This window comes from Meriones unguiculatus, chromosome 3 (genome assembly GCF_030254825.1).
Source record: "Meriones unguiculatus strain TT.TT164.6M chromosome 3, Bangor_MerUng_6.1, whole genome shotgun sequence".
Taxonomy (NCBI): Eukaryota; Metazoa; Chordata; class Mammalia; order Rodentia; family Muridae; genus Meriones; species Meriones unguiculatus.
Window position 1 is genome coordinate 24,091,798 of NC_083351.1, and position 11,950 is coordinate 24,103,747.

General features: G+C 50.7%; 1 protein-coding gene across 1 annotated transcript in view; it reads right to left on the bottom strand.

Annotated features, from left to right (window-relative positions):
• Dlgap3 (DLG associated protein 3) overlaps positions 1-11,671 on the bottom strand; it is a 60,965-nt gene extending 49,294 nt beyond the window's left edge. The window contains exon 1 of the mRNA XM_021644802.2: positions 11,476-11,671. The gene's annotated coding sequence lies outside the window, so the exon portion shown is untranslated. The remainder of the gene's footprint in view (positions 1-11,475) is intronic.
• Between the last annotated feature and the right edge of the window lie 279 nt (positions 11,672-11,950).

Genomic DNA, 11,950 nt, shown 5'->3' on the forward strand with positions numbered 1-11,950 from the left:
TTGACCATTCTTATTCTGCCAACCACTTCCTGTCCCAGCTATGTCTACCACCATCCCACTCCACCTCCACTCCTCAAGGGTCTCCGAGACCCCCCAGTTTGGAAGCCTTCTCTTGCTGAGAGGAGTCCCAGGACCAGAACTCCTCTGAGGATCTGGCCAGGGGTAGCTGGTGACAGAGTGTCTTTTCTAAGTTTTGAGCTGAACCATTACTAAACAGTCACTAACCACAGGCCTTAAGGAATTACTTTCCTCTCTCACAAGTCTTTCTCAGGTCTGTGATCCCACAAGGATTAGAGTAATGCAGGTAAGATACCCAGCACTGTGCCGAGGTGAGGGCTGGCTGAAGATTTAAATGCATGAGAATTAAGCATTTCTCAGACAGCCTTGGGCAGAGACTGCAGCCACGCCTGCTGGATCGGAAATGGGTAGGAACTGTGGGAACTCTTTCACTTTGTGCATCCAGGAATTTGCTTGCCTAGAATGCTTTTGAAGACCTCCCACATTTCAAGGAGCCTGCAGAACACAGCAGAGCGGCCCCGGTGTCCCAAAATGGTGGAACCTGAGGGAATTAGAGCCCTTTGGTTCACAGACCTCCAGAGTCCTCTGTAGCCATAAATGGCAGTCTCTCTTCCCACTCTGGAGGAGAGAGAGCTCAGCAGTCTCAAACTGGGAACTGAAAAGACAGCTCTCTACCTGCACGTATGCTCTCTTAGCTGAACTCTAAACAGCTTGCTTTCTCTGCTTGGGTTTCAGTGTTCTCTTCTATAAAATGGAGACAATGATATCTGCCTCCTCACCTTGGACAACAATCAATCCAAGACATGGTACATTGGTCTCCATCTCCACGTCTCTTCTCGCGCGAACACCACAGCACCTTCCTTCATTTGTGTTTGACTTGCTCTGGCCTCCAAGGCGCTGCCAGACTTGAGCCTGCCATGGCCACCAAAGAAGGAGACGTAGGAGCTACGACCCAACAGGGGTCCGGTGGACACGCGCTTCTGTGCCAGGCCAATCTTCCCTGGCCTTTCCTACTCCCAGCCTAGCCAAGTAGTCATATGTCCCTGCCATGGAGCCTACAACTTAGGGTTATCATGTCGTCCCCCAAGCCTTCCATAGAACTGACGCAGCGATGTCCGGCACAAAGGCCCATCCCCCCCTTCTGGGTCGGTGCTACAGGAGAACCAAGCGCAAGGCTGCACCCTTTGAAGGGCCTTTTGTTGGCTGACTCCAGGGTGGAACCTGCCTGAAGTCTGCTGACCCTGTCCCAGCCACAGGGATGGCTAAACCCAGTTCTCCTCTGAACCTCTGCACTTTGAGGACCTGAGAACAGAAGGGGAAGCCGAGGGGTAAGGAGCACGGCAGGCAAGTGTGCAGGGCAAGAAGCAGCCTAAACCGTAATAGCCATCCCTGGAGCAGACCTGTCCTGTCAACTGCACCTCTGATGCGTATATTTTATTGCTGTTGCTTTTGAGACAGGCTCACAAGTAGCACAGGCTAGCCTCAAACTCACTGTGTAGCTGGGGATGCGCATAAAGACCTGATCTTCCTGCCTCTACCTCCCAAGAGCTGGGATTCTAAGCATGTGTCGTCACACCCAGTTAATGCTGCCCCGAGACTCCAATTCAGGGCTCTGCTGAGGCAAGGCAAGCATTCTGTCATCTAAGCTCCATCCCAGCCCGACATGAAGTACTCACTAAGAGTGGCCTCCCCATGAAGCCCAAGACAGAGCAGCTGCTACCTCCTCTTCTGTCCCGTAGCCCTTATTCTGTACAGTGGGACAAATGGGGGTGGGGGGTGCAAGCGTTGAACTCCTTAGAGGCTAGGATCAGATATATGTTTCTACATGGCCAAGCAAAGAATATGGTAGATGCTCAATGGGTTCAGCTTCAGTGACCTACTCATCAAGAAGTAGCAACCAACAGCTAAAGCACTGGGAGAAAGGAGAAACGACCCTGCAAGCAGGCCAGACTTCCAAAGCAGACAGCTTGAGTCCTGCCCAGGGAGGCATGCAGGCAGAGCCCAGCTATGAACAGAAAACCTCATGTACCTGTCGACTCCAAAGTCTACGGCTTGTGGCCCAAGCCAACCTTGAACTTGCTACGTAACTGAGAATGACTTCAGTGGTAATAGTAGCAGGGGCTGTTTTTGTTCTGCTTTGTTTTGTTTTGTTTTGTTTTGTTTTGCTTGAGCCAGAGTCTCACTTCCTAGCTCTGGCTAGTCTGGAACTCACTTATGCAGACCAAGCTGGGCTGGTCTTGAACTCACAGAGATCCACCTGCCTCTGCTTCCTGACAGGTGGGATTACAGGTGTGCTCTACACGGCAATGGAGATGGCACCCAGAGTCATGCATGCCAGGTAAGCACTACCAACTGAGCTACAGCCTTAGTTTTTTTTTTTTTTTTTAGGCAGGTTCTCTCTAATGTATCCTTGCCTGTCCTGGAATTCCCTGTGTAGACCAGGCTAGCCTTGAGCTCACAGACATCCACCTGCCTCTGCTTCTCAAGTGCTAAGATTAAAGGTGTATACCACCACACCCAGATTCTACTGCTTTTAATTTCAAAAGACAGAAACAAAAAACAAAAAACTACGAGTCCTTTAATCCTAGCACTAGGGAGGCAGAAGCAGGCAGACCTCTGAGTTCAAGCCCAGTTTGATCTATAGAGCAAGTTCCAGGGCAGCCAGAGCTACACAGAAAATGCCTGCCTCAAAAATAACAAAATGCAAAAAAAAGTCTCACTATGCTGCCCTGGCTAGCCTGGAACTTATGCAGACCAGGCTGACCTCAAAAATCACAAGTTAGGCCAGGAGACAGTACAGTGGTAGAAAGCTTATCTAGCATCTATAAGGTCTTGGGTTCGGGCTCCAGCACCACCAACACACACACACACACATACACACACAAAATCCCAACAATCAGCCTGCCTCTGCTTCTCCAATGCTGGGGATACAGGTTGTACCAGAATCCCCAGACTCCCAAACTACTTTAAAAATTACCTATTTATTTATTCATTTATTCACTTTCACTTATGTGCAGGTGTATAAAACTGCTTGTCTGCACATGTAACACATATGTGCAATGCTCACCGGGGACAGGAGGGCATCGGAGTTACGAGCAATTGTGGGTCATCCAGTGTGGGTGCTGGGAACCCAGTCTTGGTCCACTGCAGGAGCAGCAAGCTCTCTTTACCATGGGGCCATCTCTCCATAACCCCATTATGATTTTTTGAGACATCTAGCTATACACAGCTTAAGGTGGCCTGAAACTCAGTGTACAGATGGGCCCAAACTCCTCCATTTATGATCCCTCTGCCTCAGCACCCCAAGCACTGGGATTACAGGAGTACACCACCACCCAAGCTAAGCTCTTTGAGTGATGTAACCACACAAGCACTGTGTTAAATAGAAGGGGGGAAAAAAACATCTTCTCACACAGTCATCACAGCTGCCATCATCATCTGTCCCATCATCCAGATGAGGAAACCAAGGCTTAGAGGGTAAAGAAAGCTGCTTGAGGTGACACAGACGGTAGATACAGGGCTGACATCCTCAGCCTCAATGAGACCAACACAGACTGAACAGGTATGTATCAGAAACATCTTTCTGAATAAGGGTCCTCTGATGAGGTCAGCAGATAGACCCCCTGCAGGTCTGGCCCAGCACCCACCTCAAGAAAAGCTCCACACCTACCATTTCTCCCTCACACATGGCCACACACAGGTGCTGTCTGCTCACCTTTACCTCATGCTCATCCAGATGTTATGTGCTACCGCCGTGCAGTCACCCACACCCCCCCTACCCAGCACTCACTGTCATACAGAGTCCTGGACACTCAGCACATAGAAACACCGTTTCCACAAGGGTTTGTCCACATCTGCACTATCACCCAAAAGTCACTGATGTCTGGGTGCGCAGAAGCCGCACAAGACGCAAGCATGACACATCTGTCCACAGGCTTATGTCCCTGCGAGAGCTCCGTGTGTTTACATCTCATGGGCACCCACATCCGCTCAATGTCAAATCCTCCCCCAACGAGAACTCTATCCATCCTTCCCACATCCAACAGTAGGCCCAGGTGAGCAATGATGCTCCCTTCCTCTGGGGTTGGCCAGGCAGCCCAAAGAGGGAGAGAAGGCTCGGCCTGCCTGTGATGGATGGAATTAATCTACTGAGCTAGAGAAACTAAATAATTAAATCCCTAATCACCCCCCCAAGCCAGCCCAGGCCAATATAGTTGAGGGAGGGAGGGGACGCTGAGGCCCAGACCAATATCCTAGAGGGGGAGGGGCTGAGAAACACGGCTCAAGCAGAACCCTTCTTGAGGGGTCTCTCAAAGGAATACGGAATCCGCTGCAGGCGCTAGCAGACAGAAAGAAAAGGCTTTCCATTTCACTTGGAAATGAGCAGCTTAGGAAGCCAGAGTACCAACGAACCACTAAAACAAACTGGGTGAAGGCACAGCCCTTCCAACATCCCCAGAATCCTTCCCTTCCATCCCGTGAAATGGTAGGTGCACCCTGAGACCTTCAGGGGCTAGGAGAAGAGACATCCAAAGAGCCAAGGACTGTGGCAGTCAAGGGCATCTACCCAAAGTGGCTGATTGTTCTCAAACCAGCTTTGGCCCACCCCTACCCGCAGCCAGAGCAGGATCTTCCCTAAGCCTAGTACAGATGGCAATGAAGAACCCCTCCAAACGGGTGCACCTGCTTCCCCTACGAAGTGGGTCCAGCACGTGGCGGAGAGGCTGAGGAATGGGGCAGAGGCCTGGGCAGGGGGGCTCAGGGAATCAGCCTGGGAACAGGCCCCAGTCCGATTGGCTGAAAAGTGGGTCATTTTCCTTTTGAAAAATAGTGAGAAAATGGAGAAGTAGGTCGGGCTCTCATCCCCTCAGCCCCAAGCACCACCCCCCGACTTGTATGGGGAGACATGGAGAAGCGTGCATGTGCAAACGCTCCATGTTCCCCAGAACCCCAGCCAAGGTCCACGTGTAAGAGGCCAAGGTCATCATTCTCAGGCCACTCAAGGACAAGCACCCTCGGTAGCCTGGACCGAAACACCGCCACACCCTCCCCTGTGGTCTCTGGGGAGAAAGGAGTCAGGGCTAGTCCAAGCTGAGGAGTGGAGACCCTAGCATAAGGGACCCTGGGAAGCCCCCTCCCATCTTCACATCGCGATACCTCTCCTCCTCTCTTCTCCTCCCTTTCCTCTAAGTCCACGTGGGCAGAGTCGTTGCCATGACACCGCGGGCAGGTGGGCGGTTCTGGCGGCTGTTTCGGCCCAACCCCCAAGCTCACAGCCCAGGTGGGAAGGAAGAGGCTGCAGCACCCGGCCCCTCGCCCCAAAGAGAGAGGAGAGAGAGCGGCAGAGGGGTCCCCTCCACCCCACTAACTAGAATGGGTTCTAGTACCAGCCTCTCCGTTGCAAAGCAACCCAGCCCTAGGTGAAGAGGTCTGGGAAAGGAACACTCAAAAAGATCTTTAGCCTTGAATAGCCCCTTTCCCCAGAAGTCAGGGAGGGAGTGGGGGAAGGGCGACCCACCACCCCCATGTCTTTAGTTTTCACCAGCATCGATCACACACTGTGCCTAGGTCCCTTCTTGCTAGTAGCCCATTGGTCCTGCCTGAGGTCTGCCCTTACTTCCCCATTCTGCAATACAAAGACCCTGGCTCCCTTGAGAGAGGGGGAAATGCTCTGTCAAGACACAAAGAGAATGTCCTCCCATACTGCCAAGCCCCAGTCCATCCTACAGAAATGGGACCTGACTTCACATCACAGGCCCAGAAACCAACAGCTCCCAAGCATCTTTGGCTAAAGTACCCACCCCACCAGGGGAGTGGGGTACCACATCTGATTTCAGGGTCTGAGCTGAGCCTAAGGTCTGCAGCTTGTCCTCTTTTCTCTGCCTGTGGCTCTGACTTACTAAGGTCCTTCCTGTTGTTCCGGTCCCGCTTGCAATCCAGCCTATTCCCTAAGGCAGGAGCTTTGCGTCACTGATGCAACGGAATCACGGAACCACGGAGACCCTGCCTAGCAGCCCTCTGCAGCCTGGCTGGCAGAGGTGGGCGTGTGTGGGTTGAAAGCGACAAGATCCAAAAGGAAGGGAGCAAAGCAGCCAGGGTTAGACGGAGGTTGCCCAGCTTCTCGTGGGGTATTCGTCATGACATACACACAGCACATACATACACAGAACACACACACACACACACACACACACACACCTACTTCTCTCCTTAGCCTTCCCCAAAGGGAGCAGGTATGACTGGCTAAAATACATGTGTGTGTATGTGTGCATGCATATGTGTGTACGTTATGTGTGTACACGATGCTGCCTTTCCTCATCCTGCATGGCTCACGTTCTACATCAGGCCTCATAATTTCTCACCAAAGCTGTCTCAGCAGCATCCCAACGGGTCCCCCTGCCTCACACCTTGATCCAGTCATCGTGTCGGCATAGAGCGTGTGGTGCCTTTCTAATCTGTTACAAATAAACTGAGGATGCCCTACTCGGAGCCAGATACTCTTCGTAACGCAGTCGGTAACACAACGAGCAAAGCAGACGAACTTCCCGTTCTCGGGAAGTCTGTGGTCTAGGGAGGAAAGTGAGACGGGGAGACCAACGTGAGGTGACGGCGGTGGCGAGCGAAAATTTGAAATATATATAAACTGAGGTGAGGGGGTAGAGTGACAAGAGGCTATTTAAGTTAGACTGCTGGGGAGGCCTCTGCAGAAAAGAGACTTTTGAGCCAAGATTTGCAGAAAGGGAGGGAGGGAGTGGCATGACTGTCTAAAAGAGCATCTTAGGCTGAGGGAGAAGGAAAGTGTCAAGCCTCATGTTGGGGCTTTCCAGCTTTATGGGATGGAAAGGAAGCCTCTGGGGACTAGGGTGGTGATGGGTGATGGTTTAACATATAATTCTCTGGCCCAACTACTAGGCACTCCAGATGTCACTCCCAGTGAGGTAGAAAACATGACCATGGCAGGAGACATGCTTGCCTAGCATGCACAAAGCCGTGGGTTCGATCCCCAAACTACATCAAATCTATCATGGTGGTGCAGGCCTGTAATCGAAGCCCTCAGGAGGCTGGAGCAGGAGGATCACAAGTTCAAGGTCATTCTCTGCTACTTGGTGAGTCTTAGGCCTGCTTGATTTGAGACTCTGTCTCAGAAAGGAGTGGGAAAGAGATAGGAAATAAAGGAGGGAGGGGAAAAAAAGGGATAGTTTTATGTAATTGCAGCTACTGAGCCCACGGAGCAAGGGTGGAGGGTGGGGCATTTCCTCTTTATAATTTTATACATTTACCTGTGCTTATTTAATTCTCTTGTGGTGTGCCTGCAGAAGGACGAGGACCGGAGGAAGGCATTCTTTCCTTCCACTGTGTAGGTCCTGGGGATGCCTGTCCCCACTGAGCCATCTCACCATCCAGTGGGACCCTTCTTGCCCTGTAATACCGTGTCCCTCAGGTGCTCACATGCCAAATGCCTGCTCCCCTTTTAAGCTTTAGCTCAGTCCACCACCCCCACGCCACCTTCTTTGGGTCCTGGCCAAACTCCTCCCTCCCACTCCAGAGATGACCTAACTTCCTCCTCGGGTTCCTGGTGACCACTCTGCTCCTGTGCCTCCACATTTCCTCCTTGGCCTGTAAGTCACTCGAAGCTGAGGATCAGCCGGATTGCCAAGGACGGTGTTTGGAACATTGTCAGCGTACAACAGACACTGGCTGAGCGACTGCCCACCTGGGGCGAGGTGCATGGGATGGAACAGGTTGGTAAGCTACCATCCTCCTTGGATGAGCTAGGCATGGAGGCTCGTACCTATAAGCCCAGCACTCAAGAGGCTGAGACAGGGATTACCATGGATCTGAGGCCATCATGGGCTACATACTGAGTTCTGTGCCATCCTGAGCTACAGAGCGAGACTCTGTCTCAAAACACACACACACACCCACACACACAAAAATGAATAGAAGAAATACAAAGGTTTATGGCTACAAGTTGCCATCAGCCACTGTTACCATGTATTGGGATATCTCATATATGATGTTTACATATGTGTGCGTGTTAGCATTTATGAGCGTGTCCACTTGTATACCCATGCAACTTTGTATTCATATGCGTTATTAGAAAGCACACTTAGGTTAAATGTGCATATACTACCACAGATAAGTAAGTAATACACACATTGCCACATGTCCCATATGGGTGAACACACACACACACACATACATACATACATATATATATATATATATACATATGTATACACACACACACTGGGCCTCCTTAACATCCTGTCCCCTTCCTCTATCGCGCCCAACTTGTTCGTAGTTCATGGAACCTCTGGACCAGTGCTGACGCTCCTCCTCTCACACCTCCCCACCAACACCCCTGAACATCACAGCATCTGGACAACATCAGGACCGGATCTCTTTCACAGCTGTCGTCAAGATTTCTCTCTGCAAACTGCCTTCATATGAATGGTGATGGGCACTAGCTGGCTTCCCAGGACATGAGACTTAGAGACGCCTGCTTTCTAGAGAAGAGTGGCAGACGTTGGAGCGGACCAAGTTCAAGCTAGTGGGGAAACAACGTTTGGACAGAGCCAGTGTCAAGTCAAATTCAGTATCTATCTCCTTCTCTCTATGAATCAATGTTTTGCACATATATTCATACACTCCTAAATTATTAAGTAGATACATATGTACTTATTTATGTGTAAGTATATATACAGACTCACATCCATGTTCACATACACATGGCCACACATCTGTATCTCTGGGTGAACACATCACACACCCATCTGCTGGTTTAGGTGCCTTCACAGTCACATGTATAAATGGATGTATGCAGTCATACATACGCTCATGTATGTTGTGCCCACATGTATATGCACAAATGTATGCATACATCATCACAGCCCCACTCACAGGATAGGCACCTTCCCACCATCACCACCACCACAGGCTTCTCAACCTTGTCCACAAAGACAGAAATCTATCATCTAGTCCCTAGCAAAAAACTTATATTTGCAACTTCCCAGTCTCCCACCGATCCATTTGCAAAGTTGTTCCCGTTAGCAACATGTGTGCTCCTAGACTCATCCCAGTCCCACCTCACTCAGGGAAAGACATTTTAGAGAAAGGCTCTGAAATTCCCTTGTCCCTTGTCCCGTGCCTGGCAAAAAAAATAAAAATAAAAATAAATTAAAAAAATAAAAAACAGTATCTGCTCAAATAATTTGAGTGAGAATAATAATAACTCTTTCCATCCAAGAGGCAACCTACCACCACACATACATCCCCTTAGCTGTAGGAGAAGGAAAAAGATGTTTCCTCTTAGCACTTCTGGGTATATTTCTCCACTCCCAAACTCCCAAACATATTGAGGCAGAGAAAGAACAGTAAATGCACTAATTTGTGTCCTGAAGCCTCCTGAGACACCCTTCTTCTTCCCTACAGAGTAGCTCCATGATATCCAGTTTCCCAGGGCAGCCTGAGAGCCCTGACAAGGGAGAGGGTAGGCTGGGAAGCTCACAGATGGAAAGGGGATGACCCAGGCTCAAAGTCTTAAAAGCAAGTATTTCTAAACAGGAGCCACTCAGGGACAGGAAGGCAAGCTGCGGACACCTCCTGGCAGAGAGGCAACTGCTAGAACACTGGATCATGAATAGCAGGACTCTCTAAGGGGCCAGGGAGAAGGGGGTGGACACCAAGCCTTCTATGAGGGGGTGGAGGGGTGACTGCTTCAGGCAGTAACAGCAGCTCCAGAGCCTTATCAAAGCTGTTATGTAACCAAGGGAGCCGAATGGAGCACAAACACCTCCCCTCCCCAAACAGGCACCCACACCCACACCCACCACCTCCCCAGCACCCACAGGCATACGAAAACTCAGCTCCTCTCAAGCAGCTCAAGAAGGAGGAATCATCTTGATGAGTTACATCAAAAACATAATGGGTGGAAGGGCCCCTTGTTAACCTATCCAGGGAAGAAGAGACTGGTTCAGCGTGAGACCTCTGGAAATCTCTCCCTTGACTTCAACTTCCTGCCACACCCAAAGGCTGCCCAGAGTCATTCTGGAAACCATTCCCTGCCCCTCCCCCTCAGAAGGATCCCATTTGAATATTTGATTGTGCTCTTGGGGATGGGAGGTGAGCTGCCATCAACCCTCCTGCCTGTTGCTCCCCCACACTCTCATCTGCATGTCCTGACATTTGGCTCTCATCCCCCCCCAGGATGACAAGGGAAAGGACCTGGGGAAATAACTCCTTGCTCTATTCCCTTCGTGGTTGCAAAAGCAAAGCAGAAGAACCCAGACACTGCCCATGACCCTGACCGCAAGCCAGTAGGGGAAAAGCTATCCAGAGGAGCCGAGTATCGAAACCCAGACCTCATCCTTCCATTTGAATAATTTTTTTTTTACTCCCCCAGATCTTCCTTTTTCCCTGCTGCCCCATCTCCAGTAGCCTCCTCCTTCTCTTCTCCATGGCACTGAACAACCCCACCCACTCCTTGAATCCTTTGCTGAGAAATGTTCCTCCCCAACATAAGTCTCTCCCAAAAGATGCTTTGAGCTAGGGATGGGGATGGGAAGGGCACAAACAGACTCACAGAATATTTTAGGGTTCCTCTTCGAAAATGTAAAGTTACGGTTAGCAGGCTGGCACCAAGTGGCCAATCAATTATCTTGAGCTCTATCGTGAGCTCCGTCCACTGAGATCCATCCTGTCAGACTCAAACTCTGAATGTCTTGAGTCTGTATTTCTGGGGCCCAAAAGGAGAAAGGCTCATGCAGGGTCCAGAATGTGTTTTACTAAGACGATCTCAGAAGAATAAAGCTCACAGCTCCAATCGCATTGCTCCTTCCTAGCCCCACAGAAACAGTACAATGGTTTTGGAAAGAGAAAAGTGAACTCACATAGGGAAAAGAAAGTCCTTTTACCAAATGACACTAACAACTGTGAGGCCTAAATTCATAAGAATGACCTCAGAATTTATATTTCTATCCGGGGACTCTGCCCTTGGAAAGTGGGTCACCTGGGAGAATTCTTCTAGTGAACCCTCAGCCCTGCCGAGGCACCTTTCCGTCCACGGACCTAACCCTTTTCAGCACCCGGGACAGCTCCAAAGGAGCCCGTCTCTGCCCAGTCTCATTCAGCACTGAGGACAGTTCCCACAGCCACTTTGGGGTGGGGGTGGATTTCCAGAAACCCAGAAAGCAAGAAAGAGGCTTTACCCGACAAAACCCCTCTCACCATAAAACTCCTACCCTTGCTCTCATCCACTGGCACGCCTGACGTCCCTCCCTTCCCTGAAGGTCTCAAAAGAGAAAAGAAATCCAGACACGGCGCTTCCCTGAAGAAGCCTAGAGATAGGACCCCACCCACCTCCTTTCAGTCTTGAGCCTCTCAACACCACTCACAGCTGTTTCTAAAAGACACTCTCCTTCTTAGCCACCACCCCCAAGTAAAATAAATACTCACGTGGGGGCTCTCGGCCCTGTAGGCAGATGTGCTGGGAGGAGGAAGAGAGAGGGAGTTCCCCACACCCTGTCCTGAGCCCCCTTTCCGAAGGAGCCAGCTCCCATCTGGACTGGGGGGAGGAGAGGCATGTGGAATCACTGAGTGAGGGGAAAAGAGAGGAGAAGAAACAGAAGCGGGGGACTGCGGGGTGGGGGTGTCGGGACGGGGGCGAGGGAACCCTTTTTAATTTCATTCTCTCCCCATGTCTACATCAGCCCTGCAGGCTCAGCTCTTTAATATTTACACACAGGAAGAGGAGAGGATGAGAAAGAACAGGGAGGGGGGGCAGGGGCTACCTGAGCTCAAAGGGCACAGAGGAAGAAGACATCCAGAGCTGAAGGCTTGGGTTCCCTGAACTGCCCCCAGCCCATTCCCATACTGAGCTCTGGACTGGAAGGAAGAACCCTGGAACCATTCTGTCCCTTTGTTAACAAGA